This window comes from Petaurus breviceps, unplaced genomic scaffold (genome assembly GCF_028583685.1).
Source record: "Petaurus breviceps papuanus isolate PSGF00001 unplaced genomic scaffold, PetGlider_PUasm1.0 173, whole genome shotgun sequence".
In the NCBI taxonomy this organism is placed as follows: Eukaryota; Metazoa; Chordata; class Mammalia; order Diprotodontia; family Petauridae; genus Petaurus; species Petaurus breviceps.
The window spans coordinates 29,751,557-29,773,776 of NW_027185759.1; the positions used below are offsets into that span (position 1 = coordinate 29,751,557).

The window sequence follows — 22,220 nt, forward strand, 5'->3', positions numbered from 1 at the left end:
AATGAATAGACATCCCAGAACTGAAAGGCCATGAGATCAGAGACTGCAGCTTGAGTGTGAGCTGATATATTCCCTGGGAGCTGTAAAGATCCCCTCTTTGGCTGATGGCAGGGGTGGGGTGGGAGAGGTTAATGTGTTTGCTTCCTGGTTTGAAAAGGGCATAAACCCTCCTCGGGCCCTTTTCTTCCTCCCCCACCTCCCACCCCCAGCTGCCTGAACCCAGGGATCTTTAAGAGGCCCCAAGATTTCTAATAAGGCCACTTGGTCTGCCTTCATTTTCCCATTGTTTATTTAAAATAAGTCAATATATTAGTTAAAGGGGTAAGAAGTTAGTGCTCCAGTCTTCAAGTGATTCCCACAAGGGTGTAAGCTGATGCCTCTTTTAAGCCTTTAACTTCATGGTCGTCCCAGAAGTAAAAGTTCTCCTAATGGAGACCCTGTGGGCATGGTGCATTCCAGGACATCATTAAAGCAAAGAAAAGCAGCCCAGCCAAAGCCAGATGAAATAACTGCACTGTCCACTTTTAATAGGCTTCCTGTGGACAAACAGCTCTGGAACACTCTAGAGAGGACAATCTTTAAACCTAAGACAACTTGCTGGCAGTTTTCAGTACCATAAATGTAATAAAGTATGTTCCCATTCGCCCTGACATTATGTTTTTAGTTTATAGGGAAAGGCACTTCATAACCCCAGCATAAAGGGGAGCTAGCTTAATTCTGCAGCATTAGGTTTCTAAAGGTGGCTAAACACACACTGAGCTCCGGCCGACTTGTGTTTTAAACACTTTCTTTTTTTCTTTTTTTTTTTTTCAGTCAACTCTCAGAGAATGCAGAAGGGGCATTTTACATTTCTTCAGCAAAGGCCCCTGCATCCCAGATGCGGCTCCGCCCCATCTCAAACAGACAAGCTGGAGGAGGAGGAGGAGGAGGATGAAATAAACTGAGAAATTGACATTTCCCTGTGCAATAACTTCCCGTTAATTAAATTAGTTTTGTGTAGGAATATTGACGCGTTATAAAAAGTCAATGCTTCTTTTTACTGTTTGTCATGGAGTTTTTGCCAAATTTCATCTAACCAGAGCGGAGGCTGGGGGAAGGGGGGAGGAAGGAGTGCTTTTAGGATGGGGGGAGGGTTTCTTAGGAGTTCACCCAAAGAGATTATTTTTCGGGGGGGGGGGAGCTTCTTCACTAAAACTCGTTCTTTTCACCTTCCCTTTCCCCCACCCAGGGCTTCAAATTCATTCTCCCTGTCCCTTTTTTTTTTCTACACTAATCATGGTGATAAAAGATAAAGTTAAGATCAGGGAGTTAGGTCAGCTCCCAGGTAAGCTTTCTTTTTTTTTAATTAGGGGAGCATTTCATTAGATATGTATCCTGCCCTTGGCAGTGAATTTTGTGAACCTAAGTAGGGGAGAGGGAAAGAGAGAGGGGACGGGGGCGGGGAGGGAGGGGGGAGACAGACAGAGACAAAGAGAGAGAGAGGAGAGACAGAGACCGAGAGAGACACAAAGAAAGAGATCTCCACCAAAATGGTCCTACATGATGTGAATTGACAAACAAAAAAGGAACCGAAAAGTCTCCACCATCAATACAAATCATCATTTCTGGGTAGTTCTTTCCTTCCCATCACGGTTTGATGGACTCCAGTTTGGTTGATTGTGTGTGTGTGTGTGTGTGTGTGTGTGTGTGTGTGTGTTTTCCCCATAGCCAAAAAGCTGTTAAAAAGGAGAAGAGGAAATTAAAGGTAAAAAAAAAAAATGTAAATAAAAAATTTCCCTTGGTCTGGAAATGGGCCCGACTGAAAGCATGTTAATCTCCACCTCGGTAATTTGGTTCTCCAGGAGAAGACAGAAGCCCCTGCTGCTGCGCCCTGCACTTCATAAATCACATCTTTATGTGGACAAGGTCAGGGCACCTAACAGCTCAGACATGGGCCTTTTCAGAGGCTCGGAGGACTCAGGCATGTTTATTCTCCTGCACAGATCTCCGAGGAGTAGTCCAGCACGCTTCTAATTACTTTTGATTATTTTCATTTGCTGGGGTCAGTCTGGCTTGCCAGGACTGCTGGAGGGTTGATTTCCTACAAATCTTGATGTCTTTGTGGGACAGCACTGTGTGCTTTCAGAATTAGCACCCCATTATTGTACCCTACAGCTAGGAATCACTTTTAATAGACACTATGTTATAAAGGTTTCCCCAGTGATCCATTGATGACTTCCCTTCCTCTTAATTAACTATATCGGAGTAATTGCCATTAATCAGGCAATTTAATGTTTTATTTTTTAAGGATGAGTACAACTGTCTTAATCACATAATTTGGAAATCCCAAAATCACGGTGATGTAAAGACAAATGGCATCTATGAAACTTTTTAAATGTGTATTTGGGAAGTAAATTTGGGCAGAAGGAAAGTGATTTCTTTTCCCCCCTTAACTGTAAATGTACTTATTATTTTTTTGAAACTGAGATGAAATGAGTTGGTGAGACAACAGCCCTCCTGAATAAATTTTACAATTCTCAACTAACAGAATCCAAATATATTTGGAATTGTTTTCCTAACTCCAAATAAGGTAGTATTTCCAAGTATTTTTCATTAGTCTATTTTGATTTAGTTCATGGCTTAAGCTATTATGCTGATTAACACAAAGTACAAATGGAAAGGCTTGTCAAAATTATAAATACTCAATGTATGACATAAAAGTTCAATTTTTGGAAGAAACCAAAAGATCTTCTAGAAAACTACCATGGTTCCATTGGTGTTTGTATGTGTAAACATGGAGTTCTTTATATTAAAAAGAATAACTAGGAAATACAGCAAGTAAATTTCAGACATTTCACCAAAAAAAGGTGACAATTTTGCAACACGTCATCAGCCTGACTACTGAGACAAAGAGCTTTCTTGGACCACCATCTAAAATTCAGAATGTTGGGTTTGTTTTGTGCTTTTTTAAGGGGCATGGCTCAAGTGGGATGCCTGCCCCTTTTCCTCTATAAACCAGCCAGTTGTTCCCTCTCCCTCACATCTGGACCTTGATATTAATGTAGGAAATTCTTTCTGTGATTAATCCTCCCTGAATGAGATTAATTAACTCTTCTGGATGACATTTAATGTGTGACTCTTTGGAGCTCACTCAACGGTTCCTGGGTCAATCATCAACACTGTGTGACCCTGGAACATCATTTAATCAAGTGGTATCTATTCCATTCTTGCCCTCATAGTCTGGTGGCAGAAGCAGGAGAGAAGGATTCAGGGGACTCCATCCTCATCCGGCTCCGCCCCTGGCTGTGTACTTTGGGGTCAAAACCCCTGACTATTCGTTTTGGGGACAAAAGCCATTTAACCTACAGTTCTGTTTTCATCTAAATTCCATAATATAAACCTAATAGGGTTGTTGGGAAAATAAACAGTATTTTTATGGGTGAGAAGTGCTTTGTGTCTGTGGCCACAAGCCAATATTTACTGTTTTCACATCTACATGTATTCACAAAGGGGAAGGCAGGAATGTGAAAAACTTTTGGAAATACCAAAGCAAAAGGACTTAGAAGGATGTCCCCTGCCTTCGTTCCCCTGTACCAGTGCCCATTGTCCTAATCTTCACCCTGACCTGGCGAAGAGAAGAATTTTAAGAAAAATGTTTTCATTTCTTCAAGCTGTGCTAGCCCCAAAGATGTCAGTCTCTGTCTGGCCTGCTGCTGGGCTTCCTCTGTCCCACCTACTGCATTCTCTGCCAATCAGTAAGAGGAAGTCTTGGAAAGACTCAATACCAGTGGGGGCAAGGAGTTGTGGAGGACTTATCGCCTCCTAATCAACAGAGATGGTGGAGTATCCCAAAGGAGCATGGGAGGCACTTGTAGGATCCCAGGAGTCTGGAGCATATAGAAAGACAGTATGGAATATTGGAGAGAGGTGGACTCAAAGTTAAGATCTAGGCTTAAATCCCACGTCAAATACTGGTCAGCTGTGTTACCTCAAGAAAGTCACCTAACTCCTCTATCTACCTGAACTCCTCATCAGTAAAATGGGGTGGGGTTGGGGTCCTCCACAGCCTAGTGATAACACTTCTACATCTATAATAATGTTATTGTCTTCAGATCTCCTTGGCTCAGGTTTAAAGACTTACCAAAGAAAACAAAATAATTACCACTTACATGGGTGACCCACAGCTTTCTCCTTAATGATATTTTGTAGATGGACTGATCTTGCTGACCCTCTAGGGACACTGCACTAAATTATCATAATTGTTAGTTATTAATTATATAATTATTATAACCTTTTGATTTTCTCCAAAATTTCTCCAAAAGGCAACACCATCCTCCCAGTAACCCAGACTCCACATGCCAGTTATCTTTCACTCTCTCCCTTGCTCTTCAGCCCCAAATTATTGAAGTTGCCACATCCTCTCCTTCCCCCCCCCCATTTACTCAAGGCTAAGCTCTGAAGCCATCTCTTATGTGGTGAAATGGTGGGGCAGGGGGCAGTGCTGGCTTTGACGTAGGAAGACAGGTTAAGATCCTCACTCTGATCTTGAATGTCAAGGAAAGCCCCATCTGCCTCAGTTTCCTCACTTGTAAAATGGACTAGAAGGTTTCTGGGGTCTCTTCTAGCTCTAAATCTATGATTCTATGAGTACTTTATTCAATCAGTCAATAAATACTTACAAAGCACCTATTATGTGCTAAGCATTGGAGATACAAAAAGAGGCAAAATCTCTCCTCAATTTGTTTCAAAATTTACTTAAATGTTATGTTGTATTTCCCAGGAAAGCCAGGAGGATTAAAGGATGGAGGAGCCATCAGGAGGATGTAAGCCCCATGAGGACAGGAATTATTTTAATTTTAATATTCCTATCCCCAACAGAGACTAGGGTAGTACTTTGCACATATTGTGATAAGCAGTGGACCTATGGTTTCCTCAAGGAAGATTATTCAAAGCAAGACCCTCTGCCAAAGGCAGGCCACGACTACTCTGGGACTTTGTAGGTAAGTCCTAGGTAGGTAGTTAACTTCCTGAAGCACAAAGTAATTCAAACAAGGCCACAGTGATAGTGTCAGACAGAGGATTGAAACCGAAGATTTCTTGACTCCAAGCCTCATACTACGCACTAGTTAATGGCCTCTATGCTTAGCATTTAGGAGAAGCTTAATAAGTCAGTTAACAGTTGAGTATTAAATGCCTGGCATTGGGCTAAGCACTAATTGTGTTGTTGTTTAGTCATTTTTTCAGTCATGTTAAACATTTTGTGACCCCATCTGGAGTTTTCTTGGCAATGATACTAGAGTGGTTTGCCATTTCTTTCTCCAGCTCATTTTACAGATGAGGAAACTGAGGCAAACAGGGTTAAGTGACTTGGCCAGGGTCACCCATCTAGAGTCTAATGTTGGGTTTCAACTGAGGTTTTCCTTACTCCAGACTCAGCACTCAATCCACTAGGTATACAAAGACAAAAAAAAATGAAATAGTTCCTGCCCTTGAAAACTTACATTTTAATGGGGCAACAATATGTCAATGGATATATAACTTGATACTATGTGAGACAGACACAAATTAAAATAATTTAACCTTCAAAGGGACTAGACTGATAAATAAACATTAGTTATGGGCATTATAATATCATATATTATAATATTATATAATACAATAAGAACAAAATAAATTAGACTGAAAATGCTTGAGGAATCAAGGGAGAAGAGAACTCTCCGAGCTGGAAAATGAAGGAGGACTCCTGAAGGAGGCAGAACCTAAGAATGAGAAGTATCTCAATGGGGGAATGTGGAAGACATTGAGTTAAGGGATGCTATGGAAATGGGGGGGGGGGTGAAAAGGGCCCTGCTAGAACTGACAAGGCTGATGGATTGTGTGGTCATGATGGTGGCAGTTAGGTATTAGTGCCTCAAGGATGGTGGCAAGAGAGAAGGTGGAAAAGAAGATCATTGAGGAAGCTGGGAAGATGGATGAAAGCAGTATGGATGGGGGGAAGGCGAGACGTGAATAACGCATATGGACTTCCAGATACGGAGTTTTATTGAGAGATGGAATATGGGTAATAGTACAAAAAGCTGAAGTAGAAAGGAAGGAATATGCCAAAGCTTCCCCCTGGCTTTGAGAATCAGGGAAAAAGGTGGCCTCCAATGGAGCAGTATTGCCAGGGGATTCAGTGTTGTTGGTGACCAAGGAGGTAGGAAGCAAGGCTTCATTTAAAGCTACAAAGAGGAAAGGAATATTGTTGAAAATGTCAATAATGCAAGAGACTTTGTTATAGGGAAAGTAAGGATTGTTAAAGACACTGTGAAATGAGCTCAAAAGATCAATAAATCAGTTGGGGTTAGGCCTGAGAAGGAAAGCATCAGAAGAGGGAGAAGGAGTTGGAAGTTGGTGGTAAAAGCCAAGCACTTTCCTAGGGTCACAGGCTGACAGAGTTAGAAGTGGAAGGGGGCTGGGAGTCAATACCCTTCATTTTATAGACAAAGAACTCAGAGCACAAAGAGGTTATGTAACTAGTCCAGAGCCACACAGCTAGGCCTTCCTGACTTCTAGACCAGCACCCCACACAAAAACACGTATTAAGGAAAATAAGTTGGCAGTACTTGGAAGGGTGGATTGGAGTGGTGAGAGACTGGCATCAGGAAGTCCATTTAGGAAGCTATTTTAATAGTTGGAAAGGTATTAAGTGCCAGAACTAGGTAGGGCAGTGGGAGTGTAACGAAGGGGACAGGTGGACAAAATATTATAGGGGCAGAACCAATGGGACTTGACAATTGCTTGGCTGTAGGGGGCTTGAGCAAGCGAATAATCAACAGTGGCAGCAAGGTTTACAGTTGGGTGCCTGGGAAAATGGTGCTGTTGTCAGAAGAAACAAGAAAATTACAGGGAAGGTAAAGATTTGTTTGTTAGTTTGGTGGAGAGTGTTGGGATTGATGAAAAGCTAGTCACTGGATAGAGACGTAGCATGGATTTGGAGCTGATTCTGGAGTCAACTGAGTCTCATCCTTACTGCATCCTGGGCAAGTCACCGTGGAACCCTTCTGTTCCACAGACAATTCTGTAAAATTAAAAATTACAGGGGTATAACTGATCTACTTCCATCCAAGGAATTCCTTTCCCTGATAAAATCATAGGACTCCAACAAAAACCCTCATTGAATAAAGAGATGGGTTTAGAAAATCCATTCACTCTGGTGTCATGACTGAGCAGAAGAAAAAAACTGACCAAGCAAAAGCACTTTCAATAACAGAGAAGCTGAAAGCAATGTAGACAATCAATCAATAGGCATTTATTAAATGCCTACTATGTTCCAGGCACTGTGCTATGCACTGAGGATATGAAAAGAGGCAAAAATAAAGCACCTACCCTCAAGGAGCTTAAAATGTAACGGGTACACACCTCTTTGAGTTTTCTTTCCCATGGCTTTGAGCTATTTACTTTTCACAATGATCAGCCAAATAACTATTTAAGGAACATCCTGTCTACCCATTTCTATGTGGGAGACAGATCTATAATACCTGATTCTTGCCCTCAAATAGTTAACAGTCTAGTCTTGTTGGGGAGCCAAGACCAACATCCATGTTGAAAGCTGTAAAGCTTCCAAGTATGGCAGACCAGACTTCTGTGCTGTCGATTCTGATATTCTTTCCCTTTGAGACAAACTTTTTTTTTTCCTCAAAGGGACTTTCAGGTCACAGAATAATAAAATTAGAGTCTTAAAAGTCACCTGGTCCAATCCTGTCATTTTAAAGTTGAGGAAATTAGGGCCCAAAGAAGGGATGAAATTTGCCCAAGACTATCACCAAGTAATGACACGAAATCACATTTGAACCCAGGTCCTCTGACTAAAAATTCAGGGTTTGTTTCCCTTGTACAGACTTGGAGAGGAGGTTTTGTTTCAATAAGGGTTCCTTGTTTCTAGAGGTAACATCCCTTATGTTTGGTTTCATAAGATTTAGAAGTAGAAAGAAGCGTAGGTGCTGTTATTATGCCCATTTTATATTTGGGAAAACAGAGTCAGGCAAGCTAAGTGACTTACCCAGGGTGACATAGCCAATTATGCATCTAAAATCAAATTTAAACTCAGGCCTTACTGACTCTAGGTCCAGTGTTCTCCCCACAAATGTCTTAGTAAATGCTTTTAAAATGGATGAATACTTTTTAAAATCAATGTTTACCAATATTACTTAAAAGTCCTCTTATTTAGAAATTTCTAAATAGGATCTGGCATATTTTTTACATTTAGTTTACAGGAGAAAAAACAACAGAGCTCAACGAGCTGTGAGCTCCCTGCTTCTCCAGTCCCAGGCATTAGATTCATGGGTGATAACAGACCACGGCTGTCTAAACTCTAAACTAAGTGGACGTAAAATCAGATGGCATATGAAATTACAGGAATTCGATTTTCAGATAAACCACAAACCTTGATGAACTCTTCTTGTTCTAGCTGAATTCACTCATCATTCTCAGGAACAGATTATTTCACAAGAAGAAGCTAGAAGGGACCTTGGCATCACAAGCTTCTTTCCCCCTCCCCCCCAACCCCCCAAAGAGCCCTGATGACTATGATTTAGCCTTGTTCTACTATGAGAAAAGGAGGACTTCCCTGGGGGTGGAGAAGAATCCGCTGGGGCTCCAGAATGATTATTCCAGTATATAGCTGGGCTCCTGTTGCTTTGAAATATCCCCAACATCTTGTTATGACATCTCCTTTGCAGGATTATTAGGGGGAAATCAATAACGTTAACTTCCCATTGATGATTTCATGATAGGGGATGCTCCTTTTCTGTGTAGGTAAACCCAGAATCCCATTTCATTAGGTCAGTGAGTATATCTAGACCTGTTAAACACACTAACAGAACACAGAGAAGGCTAATAATGTATTTAGTGTGCATCATATCCTATAATACATATCAATTGGTAAAATGTCAGAAAATCCACCTAGTTGTAAAATACTAATAGAACTCCAGTAACACAATGAAATCACACCCATTGATTTCATCTGGGCTTGGGAGTGTATCTTTGTTGTAGGTTTAGGGAGTCAATTCTTTAACTTCAAATAAAACCCCATTGCATGCTGTCTGCAAACTCCAAAATTAAGTAGTGATCATTTTCTGAGATGCAGATTCTCAAAGGCCTTTGTTTTTTTGCAGGTAATCCTTAGCTAGCACCTCTCTGTGAACAGGATTGTTGCTAGCTAGAAGAGGAAGGGAAATATTGGAGGGGGAGGAAGGTGAGGGGAAGAGGACGCTGTTTCGAAGGCTTAGGATTTCTTTGTGCCAAAGTGGTCCAATCTGTCTCCTTTCAAACAGCCAGGTAATGGAGAAAATCTAAATTAAACGTATACTAGTAACACCTCCAGAATAGTATGGCAGAATGAATAGAGAATTGGCCTCAACCTAGATGCAAATCCTGACTTTGACAAGCTGGCAAGATGTAACCACTGGCCAATTATAGAGTCATTGCTGGCTTTCAGCAATACAGGCAATTTATTCCCCAACAAGAGCTCCCCAGAGCAATAAAATTATAAGCAGCATCATCCTCATCATTAACTCACATTTCTATATCACTGGAAGGTCCAGAAAGTGCTTTAACTAAACTACATTATCTCTGATGGGTGGGTGCAGTCATCATCGCCATCTTACAAAGGAGATAAACAGACTGAGAGGTCTCCTAGATTCCAAACCCAGTGTCTTGGTGTATTGGACTCCCAAGGGAGAAAGCTCCTTCTATCCATGCAGGTAGCCACCTTCTCTGTAATTTAGATTATTAGTGAGTTGCCTAGGGTATTGAAAAGTAAGTGACTTGCCCAGGATCACACAGGCTAGACATGAACAAAGATTTTCTTGTCATCAAGGAGAGTCTTTCAAAAAATTATTATTCACTATTAGATGTTTCCTATCTCTAGCCATTTGGATTAAATTAAAATTAAAAATTCAGGATTAGGAACATTAAAAAATGGCTAGAGGGCCTGAATTCTAAACTTCTCTTTCACTGTGAAGTTAACAGAGAGTCAGGACCAAATAGAGCTCTGGGCCTGGGGTCAGAAAGACTTGAGTTCAAATCTAGCCTTAGACATGCACTAGCTCTGTGACCTTGGGTAAGTCACTTAACCTCTTCTGACTTGGTTTCCTCATTTGTAAAATGGTGATAATAACAATAACTCCCTCTAAGAGTTGTTATAAAAATTAAATGAGTATATTTGTAAAGCACTTAGCACATCACAAGTGGTAAATTCTTATTTCCTTTCCTCCTTTTTTCCTTCTTTTTGTCCCTCCTTTTTTCCTCCTTTCCTCTTTCCTCCTTTTTTCTTGTCTCTTTCCTTTCTCTTTTCTTCTTCCTTTCTTCCTCTTTCATCCTTCTTTTCTATCTTTCCTCCTTCCTTCCTCCCTCTGTTGTCCTCCTTCCCTCTTTCTTTCCTCCCTTCCTTCATTTCCCTTCTCTTTCCCTCCTTTCTTTCTTTTTTTCCTTCTTTCCTCTTTTCTCCTTCCCTCCTTCCTTCCTTCTTTCCTTCCTTGTTTCCTTCCTTCCTTATTTCCTTCCTTTTTTCCTTCCTCCCCTCCTTCCTTCCTTTCTCTCCTTTCTTTTCCTTCCTTCCTTCCTCCCCTCCTTCCTTTATCTTTCTCTCTTTTCTTTTTCTTCCTTCCTTCCTCTCCTCCCTTTTTCCTTTCTTTCTTCCTTCTTTCCATTCTTCTTTCCTTCCTTTTCTTCCTCTCATACATCTTAGAATATAGACCCTGGCCTATTGCAGGTACTCAGTAAATTTTGCTGAATGCATCCAGGAAAGAAGTCTGCACTCCACATTTTAGTGATGTCCAATATTCCTCTCCTTAAACTTTCTCTGTTTTGCTATAGGTAGAATTCTTAATATTAATATTAACATGAAGCAACAACTTTGACATATATGTTCCCTATGATTTTGTGTGTGGGACAATGAAGCACCTATTTTTAAAAATTTTTCCCCTTCTCATGGGCACATTAATCAGTTCAGACAGGTAGCAGCTATAGTGTCTGAGGACCTGAAAAAGAAATACCAAGGAGCCTGGGGAAATGACCAAAAAGGGGGCAGAAATGCCAAATCCCCTGATGGCTTTGTGATAAGCCGGTAACCTGGGGAGGTGAGATGGAATCTTTTCCCTAGTGGAAATTCCCACAACTAGAGAGGGAAGAGAGAAGGAAACATGCATAGAGAAAGAAAAAAAAAAAAGATCTATTATATCACCAGAAATTCACAGAAGGACCATAAAGTAAAATAAAATAAAATAAGCCTGGGGCCAAAAGTAAATCCAAGCAGCTTTTGACTTTGGGGCAGAAATTGGTGATCAAGAGTACTACCTTCTGCTTAGAAAAAGCAACTGTAAAAATGGAATCCTGATGTTCACTTCAGTGAACAGCGATTAGACAATAATAATTTTAACAACTCAAACTTTTAAGAGTCATAGATCTCGTTGGTTATAGAAATTCATCTCATACAGAACAAAGAGGATGGAAGGTGGAAAATAATAATTTTATTTCCATTTGTTCCATGATAATAATACTAATAATAACGCCGTTATTACTACTACCACCAGCTAGCTAGCTAGCATTTCTATAGCATTTTAAGTCTTCCAAAGTAGTACACATATCTTATTTGATCCTAACAACTCTGTGAGGTAGGTACAATTGTCATTTCCATTTTACAGACGAGGAAACTGAGGCTGAATCTGGTGATGCCTGTGTCTCAGCGGAATAATGTTTTTCATAGAAATAAGAATTATAAACGAAAACAGTTGTATTGAAATATATTCATCAAAATATTTTAAAACACAAATTCATAGTCCCCAAGTTAAGAAGCCCTGCTCCAGAGCTTATGTTATGCAAGCATTTGAGGGTCTAAACAATACAGGTCCAAAGTAACCCCTTTTCCTCCCTTATATAACAATATTTCGCATTTCTATAGTACTTTCTATGTGCCAGGCACTGTGGTCAGTGCTTTCCAATTATGACCTTGTTTGAGCCTCACCACACCCCTAGGAGATAGGTACTAGTATTATCCCCCATTTTACAATTCAGGAAACTGAGGCAAGCTAAAATCAAGTGATTTGCCCAGGGACACACAGCTAGTAACTGTCTGAGGTTGGATTTGAACTCAGATCTTTCCTACTCCAGGCCTGGAGCTCTGTCTACTATATCACCTGGCTCCTGGAGATCAGGGACTGACTAACATTACCACTTTTTACTTTATACCACACAACTAAGTGGCTTTCTGAGGTCCCTTCCAGCTCTGCAAATTCTGTGATCCTCCCCGCCTTCCTTAAAGGCACCACAAAATGAACTGTTCAGTTTTCTGTATTCTCCTGCCTCTGCATCTTTGCTCCTGCTGTTCCAACCTCCTGGGATGTCTCTCCTATGCTTCGTCACTGCTCCAAATCTTTCATTTCTTTCAATGCTCAGTTCAAACATCTCCTCTTCCAGGAAGTCTGCTCTTCTCTTCATTCCTGGAGATGATTTCTTCCTCTTCTGAACCCCCAGAATGCTTTGTCTTTCTCTTTTAGATTTTAACATAATAGACTTCCCTCTGTTTGTATTTGTCTCTTACCCTTCCTTCTGGATTTTAAATTCCTTGGTGCCAGTGACTATGCCTTGTTCACATTTGTCTCCCTTAACACGTAGCACCCCAGCTTACAAATGGTAAAGACCCTACAAATATTTAGCAAGTTGAAAACAACCAAGGTAAAATCCTGAAAATAAGACTGAGAATAAGACTTCCTGACATATTTTGGATCAAACCAAAGGACCTAGAATTTCGATTTGGGTGTATTCACATTTTTCTTTTTGTAAGCATATGCTTATCCTCACTGATTTGCTCTGCTGCTTAAAGAATAGTGCTAAGTGCTGTAAGAAAATAGGAGCAGATGGACCTCATATTTACCTAGAGAGGCTTATATGAACTGATGCTGAGGCAAAGAGGGTTAAGTGACTTGCCCAGGATCACACAGCTAGTAAGTGTCTGAGGCCAGATTTGAACTCATGAAGATAGGTCTTCCTGTTTCCAAGCCCAGTACTCTATTCACTGTACCACCTAGCTGACAAGAGCAGAACCAGGAGAAATCTGTACACAATTACATACACAACGTATGTGTGACAACCGACTATGATAGACTGGACTCTTCTCAGCAATGCAGGGCTATAACTCCAAACTCCAAAAGACTCATGATGGAAGGAGATGTCTACATTCAGAGAAAGAACTAGAAAGAACAGAGTTGGAATGCAGATTGAAGCAAATTACCTGCTCTCTTTCTTTTTCTTGTTTGGTTTTGTTTCCTCTTTCCCGTTGTTCATTCCATCTCTTACAATCCTTCTTTATAACCTGCCTAATGTATAATGTGAAAATATTTGCAAATCCTATACTTGATTGCATGCTGCCATGTTGGGAGGGGGGAGAAGGAGGGGGAGAAAATTTGGAACTCAGGGGATTGTGGAACTGAATCTTGTAAACTAAAAGTAAACAAATTAATAAAGACAAAAACCAATTAAAAAGAGAAAAGCACTTAGTAAACCCTAACAAAAAAAAGAATAGTGCTAAAACTCAAAAAGTAACTAAACATTGAGTAATTATAATGCCCAACTGGGGCAGCTAGGTGGTACAGTGGATAGAATACTGGGCTTGGAAACAGGAAGACCTATCTTCATGAGTTCAAATCTGGCCTCAGACACTTACTAGCTGTGTGATCCTGGGCAAGTCACTTAACCCTGTTTGCCTCAGTTTCCTCATCTGTAAATGAGCTGGAGAAGGACATGGCTAACCACTCCAGTATCTTTACTAAGAAACCTCCCCAAAATGGGGTCATTAAGAGTCAGACATGACTAAAACAACTGAACAGAAACAAATGGCCAATCTTGACCCCAAAGAAGAATTGAGAAAATACACCACTCCTTCTTTTCTTGTTTGCAGAAGTGAGGAGCTATGGTGGTTATATATTCCATTTACCACCAGACACAACTGATATGGTGACAGTTTTTTCTAAACTTCTTTTAAATGTTTTCTATAATGGATCACTTGCTTTTTAGAAGAGGGGGATAGATAGATTTAGAAATAAAGGCAATATAAAAATGAGATAGTTTAAAAAAAAAGATTCTAAGAAGTTGTGCCCTCTTAAATGTAATAAGACCTTCTTTAATGATATCATGTTTTATGTAATAATGGGCATTTGGGGCTTTCCAGAGGAAGATTCTTGATATGTATGTAGTGTATAAGGCCTATGCATGGATTGTTTGCTTTAAATATCACTAAGTCACATTGTCCAGGTCTGGAACCTACACCAGAGTACCACAGGCTCAATGGAGGCATTTATAACAATGTGTTTGAAAATATCATGGTTCTTTATACAAACAAATAACAAGTATCATCTCAACTTTTAGGTGGAAATGTCTAATTATTAAGCTCAATTTATTTCTGGCAGCACACAAAATGCTCCCCAACTTGACCTGACGAGGTTTTTAGTTACCACTATGAAATACAAGTAATTTCTTATTTCTTTCCTTCATAAAGAAACTGAAAGAGCAGGGCCCTCATACATTTAAAAGTGTTGGAAACCTCCCAAAGAAAAAAGGGATATGTCAGTTTCCATAATCCAAAGGAGATATACACACAAATTAGAAATGAAAGCAAAGTACTGAAAATATCAGGTACTTCGTGGGGAAGGAAATGAGATGGGGGTTCTCAAAATGAGATTTGAGTCTATATACTAAAATCAAAATTTAAATAGCAACTAATCACTATTACCAGTCCCTGTTAAGCCCAACGTTCCGATTCACAACAGCTAAGAGTATTACCTAAGTAATTTTAGAATTAACTTGTGGCAGCCAAGCCTTCTAAGGACCGTAAGTGCAGTTGGAGATTTTAGGAAAGTGACAGCCCTCTGTTTTTCTGAAATTTTCTCATAAGGTCAAAATGAGGCATTTGATCATACCACAGATTATATCACTAATTGCTCTCTGACCAACATTGAAATTTTGATCCCCCTTGTGGCTACCAAATTCTAAGACCAGTAATTAGATCTATTTTGTTCTCCCTTGAAAAGTATTCAGTGTCTTACTTTACAATTTAGAATCATAGATTAAACCCTAGAAGGGACCTCAGAAGTCACAGAGTCCAACCCTCACAAGTAAGGAAACTGAGGTCTGAACAGGCAAATAGTCACCCGAGTGACACACAAACCCAAGTCCAATGACTCTCTATCAAGTACTGTTAGGGGATCTGGCTTTGAAGCTACAAACAACAGTTATTGACATCTCATCAAAGTATGTCCCTTATGTAGAAATGTCTGTTCTTAAACAGCTGACCCAGCCTGACATTGTCCTTCCCTTTGGATCTAGAATGGCTCCTTCCCTCCTAAATCCTAAAAGGATATGGGGAAGATAATGGGGAATCTTTTAACCTTAGGCAATGGAAGGAGAAGAGTGGTCAGGGGATACATAGAGCATGGAACCTAGAGGGAGAAGGCTCATCTTCACAAGTTCAAATCTGATCTCAGAAGCTTACTAGCTGGGAAAATCACTTAACCCTGATTGCCTCAGTTTCCTCATCTGTAAAATGAACTAGAGAAAACAATGGCAAATCATTTCTGTATGTTTGCCAAGAGAACCCCAAATGGGGGTCACAAAGAGTCAGACACAACAGAAAAAATGACTGAACCACACTAACAATGAAAAGAAGCAGGCAGACCAATACTGAAAAGTGTAAGAAAAGAAAGGAGTGACTAGAGGCAAAGTTATAACTAAGGTAGGGTAACCAAGGGAAAATCTAAGGGGACCAGAATTTAGAGCATACACAAATTGAAGCTTTCTCCTTTAACTTGACCTCATTAAACTTATCACCATTTAAACTAAATAGTTAAAATTGGAAGTTTAGGGACATTATTAACGTAGCTATGAGTCAACAGAGAAACTAATTCTCTTTCTTTCAAATGAATTTCTTCTCTCAATGACTTTTTGTATAATTTTTGAAGAGCCAGTGTGATAATGAGCTAAATTTATCGCTGTATTTTAGAGAAAATCCAGTGTCCTCTGGGTTTTCAAGGTGGTACCATGATATTTGGGTTGTTCAGAAATCCTGACCATGGTAGCTCATTGTCATGTTGCCATAGGTCTTTCCTTGGTGTACAGCAGCCACACAGCCATAACTGGCCTTCATGAACTCCTAGTAGTCTGGCCTTGGGTGTCATCCTTAAGCCTATCGCTCCAGACTCTTGAGGGCCCTTTGGAGTATTAGACTGAGCCCAGGGAAGGTTCCAAGCAACATAGTGCATGAGAAAAGAGCTGGATTTGGAATCAGAGGGACTTTTAACCTCTCTGGGCTTCGCTTTCCTCTCACAAGTCCTTCAGTTGGCTGGACCAGCTACGTGATCCTTTGCATGACCCATTTCTCATGGCAACCCCATTCTCCTTGCTTTGCCATCCCTTACCTCTTCTGGGGTTCAGGTGCTCTTAATATGGGTTCTGGGACTAGAACCAGACCTTCTGGCTCATGGGCTGCCTCCTTTCCTGATGGAATTGTACCCAACTGAGGCCAAGAGCCTTCTATGCCACCCACTACTCCTTCATGAGGGACATAGAAGAATGTCACTCTGGTGACAAGGTTTGCCCCAAGCACACGTTGTCCTAGGTACATACTCTTCTGACTCTGCCATTCCAATACCCTATGGAGAAGCTAGATCATCCCCTTCTTGTAGCTAGTTGGGGATCCCAGAGTAACCAGGATACTAGGGCTATGCCTCTGATCAATGATTTCTCCATTCAGTGCTACTAATCCTATGATAAAATATAACTTACTGTGTTTAGCTCTTAAACCCTCCACAAACTGTCCACAACCAAATTATTTAGCCTTATTGTGCATTACTTTTCGTCCCACACCCCAAAATCCAGCCAGATTGGCCTTCATCTCCAATCTCTGTACCCTTGTGTCCACTGTCCATCATGCCTGGAACACATTTCATCCCCACTTATACCTAGGAGGTAGGTGCTATTCCTACAGATGAAGAAACTGAGGCTGAAAGGGATTAATTGATTTATCCAGGGTCACACAGCTTGCAGATGTCTGAGGCTGGATTCTAAACCAGATCTTCAGAGCCTAGCACTTTATACTCTCTGTCTCTCTGTCTCTCTCTCTCTCACACACACACACACACACACACACATACACACAAACACACACTATGCCATACTGTATAAGTAGAATATGAGCTACTTGAAGGCAAAGACTAATATTTTGGGGTGTTATTGATTCTATATTTATCTATTTTATATTTATATATATAATATTTTTAAGCATAAAACTGTCACTGACTTAAAAAGATCTTTACCCCACAAAAGAGAATGTTATTTAGTTGATTTTCTACTACTTAACTACGCAAATAGGAGAAAAAAATTCATTTTCGAGTTCTTAGAGACAAGTGATGTTTCATTTTTGTCTAATGCAACCTCAACACCTATCACAGACCAGGAACATGGGAGATGTTTGAATAAATACATGTTGACTGGGGGGATTAAAGAAGCCATGTAACTTCTCTTTATCTCCTTTATTCTAAAAGGCTATATTAATTATATAAGACTTCATAAAAATCTAATAGGTTAAAAAGATTACCAGCGGCACAGTGAAAATTACAACAGGCAACCTGGAGAGGAAGACTGGTAGGCAGGGAAATTTGTTCTATTTTGCTCTCAAATAAGTTGTCACAATGTGGGTATGAATGAAAGCAATGAAAATAAATTTCCATCACCCTGTTCTCACTCTCATCACTCGGCCATACACATTCTAGCAAAAAGGGGAGGCTTTCCTTTCAGTAGTATACAACTATGACTTCACCTGAAACCCCCATGCTGTTTTGTGTCATCATTTTCATTCATCATCAAAAACTGGCTGGCAGTTGCTTCCTGGGTACAGGGCATTGAACTCATGAGATGCCTGAGCCATGTTCTTGGAGAATTTCCATAACTAACATTTTGTCTACGCTACAGCTACACTTGTTTTGACAGGAAATAGCCAGGTGAATGAAGTGTCTGAACATAGGGTTGGTTCTGTTCTCTTATAGCCCCTGCTTTTTTGTATTGTTAATGGTAAGGAGGTTGATCAGATGATCAAAATGGAATGTGAGTTTTGTGTGAGCCAATGGTGTGATATAGTTGTCAAAAAAAAAAAAGCGAACACACTAGCGAATGGATAATCTTGCTGTGTCTCGCTCTGGTCATATCACGTCAAGAGTACTGTGGTTAATTCTGGGGAGCATATTTTCAGAAGTACAAGACACTGGAAAGAGTATTGGCTTCTGGAGTTTGGACCTGGGTTCAAATCCCACCTCTAAAGTTTACTCTGTGAGACCTGGAACAAATCACTCAACTCTCCCACTAGAGGGGAAAGGGGAGAGCCCTAAGTTCTTCACCTGGGAATCAAAGAAGGTGATGAACAAAATGGCCTCTGAAGTCCCTTCTTGAAGGTGACCAGGATGGTGAAATTTCTTGAATTAATGCCATGAAAAAGATCATTTGGAGAAACTAGGGATATTTAGTTTGAAGTGGAGAAGACTTGGGGATAAGAAAAGAGAGACAATAACTACTATCAAGTATTTGAAGGAAGAGAGACTAGATTGATTCTGCTGGATCCCTAAAGGCAGAAACAGAAACAGGGGGTAGATACTGAGACAGACATTTCAGTCCACTCTAAGGAAAAAAACTTCTTAACAATAAAGAATTATCTAAAAGAGGAATGGATTTCCTCAATCAGCCAAATCACAAGTATTTCTTAAGCACCTACTAGGCACCAGAGCCTGTGACAGACACTGGAGATCCAAAGACCAATGTGAAAAAAAGCTCGCCCTCAAGGAACTTACATTCCAACAGAGGAGACATGTACACACCTAAGTACTCAAACAAAATTAATGCAGTGTAAGGGAGGGAGGCACTGACAGTTGGAGGAGTCAGGCAAGGTCTCAAATAAGAGTTGGCATTGGGACTGAGCTCCAAAGTCTGCAAACAGAAGCCAGCTGATCACTTGTTGGACAGGTTGTCTATGGTTCGGGTTTGAATCAGCCTCTGGCAATGAGATCCTTCCAATTCTGTGATTCAGTGACGGCTAAGACTTTTCAGTTCTTAATCCCAGGAACCTAACACTTGAAAGTATCCCAGTTAAGGTCTACAGAATTGAATGGACATAGAAGAATTCAGTTTCCCAATGAATAGGATCTACCAGTGACCAATGTCCGCACTCAACAAACACTTCTCTCCTGTAGCTATGTGGAAATGGAGGAACATCCTGATGAAGAGAGATGCCCAAATGTGTTCCTAAGGGGGATGAAGTGCCCCCCATAGGATTGATTAACCTCAGAAACAAAAGGAGAGCCAGCGTGACCCAAACCTTAGAATCCTGCTGAAGGGTCAAGCCATCCCTGGCACCTGGAAACTTCTCTAATTAGCTCCTGTTTTTCATCGCCAGGAAGAGAATCCACGGTTTAAGAGATCATGTTTAAAGCTCAGGGACAAGCCCATAGTTGCCAAGAGGAAGACAAGAGATCTAAAGAACTGCCGTGACACATCCATTATATTTACAGACCTGCCCTCATCGACTTTTTGAAGTACCGTATACATGATACCGCGAGGCTAAACATTTTATGTACCATAAGAAATCTGAGGCATAATGTTTAATGTTCACGGGATAAGTTGACAAAACTATACACCGGTGACTTTTTTTTTTTATTTCCGTTTTTTATGGACTTTGAGTACTTAAAGCAAAATAAATAAATAAACAAACAAGAAGGCCTCTGAAAACAAGGGCTTCTGCTTTTTTTCTTTCTTTTCCTAAGTTAAACGGCAACTGTTGATTTGCACCCAAGGCAAAAATCATGTTAAAATATGCAGTTGTGTATGTGTGTGTTAATGTTTAGATAACAGCTTTCAAAACAGAGCTAAAGAAAATGTGTTTGGAAATGGGAAACATTTGGTCCATTGTAGCTTTCAGCAACTCAAGGGGAGAGAATCTGTAGTAGTCCCCAGCAGCTGGGCTATACCGTTTAGCAAGAATGCCAGGTCATCTTTTTTTTTTTTTGCCTGAGGTTCTCCATTAATATTCACAAGGACCTGAACTAAAGAGAGTAGAGGTGAAATGTCTCCCATTTCCCATCTTTAGCCCCGTGGTTTGAATACAGTTGAATTATCGAAGCATCTCCCCCATTGGTGATAAGTGACAAAGATTTCTCAAAGACCTCAGCAGTGATCTTAACACAGGAAGCTTACACCCAAATGCAAAAGGTCTAAGGTTTTGGGGATATCTCTAATACTAAGTAATGGGGGGGGGATTCTCATCTATAATCTGAAAACAATGTCACTCAATCTGCATTTATTAAGTACCTACTGTATTCGGAACACAAAGACCAAAGATCTCCTAGTCTCCAGAAGCATGTATTTTTATCAAGGTAGTCGATATACACGCTTGTAAGTATATGTATATATATATATACATATATAGAATAAAGATTAAAAATTATAAAAAAAGATATTACTCTTCAGATATTTTCAAATATAATTATACGTATTGCTTTCTCCAAATTATGAGCAAGCCAAGTGTCCGACAGTAAGCAAATGGTTAAATAAATTGTGGCACATCGATGGAATGGAACCCTGGTTATAATGCAATAAAGACTGGGATGTATGAGGAATGCAAAGGATGTTTATGGAAAAAAAAGGAAAATGCACAACCATCAGAAAAGTGCAGATTGTTCTAAATAACATCACATGAGGAAAAGTCAATGAATGGACGGAGATTTCCAATGGAGAATGAAGGGGCTCATGAAGTGTCTTTATGTGCTGAAATTAATCCATTTAAATATATGTGAGCCCCAAGCAGTTGTAATTGTTTGTATTGGTGGCCAATGTTAAAAGGAGAGTTGAGTTGGTTTGTTTTTTTTTCCCCCCATTGGTTCCTGAAAAAAATAGGAAAGGGCTGGTTAGTTAAAAACTGCAGATAATTTAAAGTTATGTTTAGCCTGAAAATACAGGTAAGTCCCACATACATCATCATATACTCCTCAGGTGTAAAGGCCTTTCTTCATTCATCTTTGTGAAAACGACCCTGGTCTTTAGTTATCATTTCCATTTCCACAGCATCACAGAGTTAAAATAGCAAACTCTCAGAGCTGGAAGTGCTTCAGGGACCGTCTGGTTTAGTCCTTAACTGAACAACAATTGTTTCTAGAACTATACCTATGAAAGGTGGTCTAGTCTCTGCTTTAAATCATGATCCCCACCAAAGTCTAAGCTTCCAAATCTAGCTGCTTCTAATAGCTATGGAATCGTTGTTGTTTCCTGACATAAATTCTAGTTTCCCTGTGTTAGTGTCCTCAATTTTTAAAACGCCCTCATTAATTTTTTCTATTTCACTTAAAAGTGTCGGTTAGGGTTGCTAATTGCCCAGAGGACCAATTGATAGCATAATCAGAGTCAAAAGGGGATAAAGTTTCTAAGCATTATTCTATGCTCTATCAGAGTCTTAATTTTCCACTACCTTCCTTTTTTAGCAGAAATAATTTTGATTAATTCTTACTCCTTCCTTCCCTTCATCAGCTTCCCCTTTAAAGTCTGCTAAGTAAATAAATGAATAGGCTTGAAATTTCTTTTCTAAACAAAGGCATGAACTCACATTTCAATATTACCTTGAGGCCACATGATCTGGTCAATTCAGGCTGTCTATACATACCATAGAAAAGAAATCCTGTTCTTAAAAGCCAATTTCAATTTTAAAAATCAAGTATTTGATGGCACTGCTGGTCTATCCATCTAAACAATAACATTGTAGTCAGAAGTTCAGCAAAGTTAATCTGCAAAGTGGAGGGAAAAACCAGATTTTGGGATGTTTAGAAAAAAAGACAATTCAGTTCAACGATTCAATTGAACAAATATTTATTGAGTGACATTTATGCGGGAGGCACAGTGCAAGATGAAGGGGGAACAAGGCCAAAAATGAAAAATAGTCCCATCAGCACTAAGAAAAAAGTAACTAAGGGGACATATTTTTATGTTGTATTTTTAACTGATGGATTTTTTTTTGGATATTGTGCAGACAAAGCCCATGTCTTTACAAATCCTGCCAAAATCTCACACTAACTGGCATATTGCTCATTCTAGCCACATAACCAGCTGTTGCCAACATTTCTTAGTTTAGTTTTGGGTTTTTTTTTCACAATTATATTTTAATGCTTCCTCACAAGCTA

General features: G+C 39.9%; 1 protein-coding gene across 5 annotated transcripts in view; it reads right to left on the reverse strand.

Moving 5' to 3' along the window:
- MECOM (MDS1 and EVI1 complex locus) overlaps positions 1 to 22,220 on the reverse strand; it is a 360,114-nt gene that overhangs the window by 86,041 nt on the left and 251,853 nt on the right. The window lies entirely within an intron of this gene.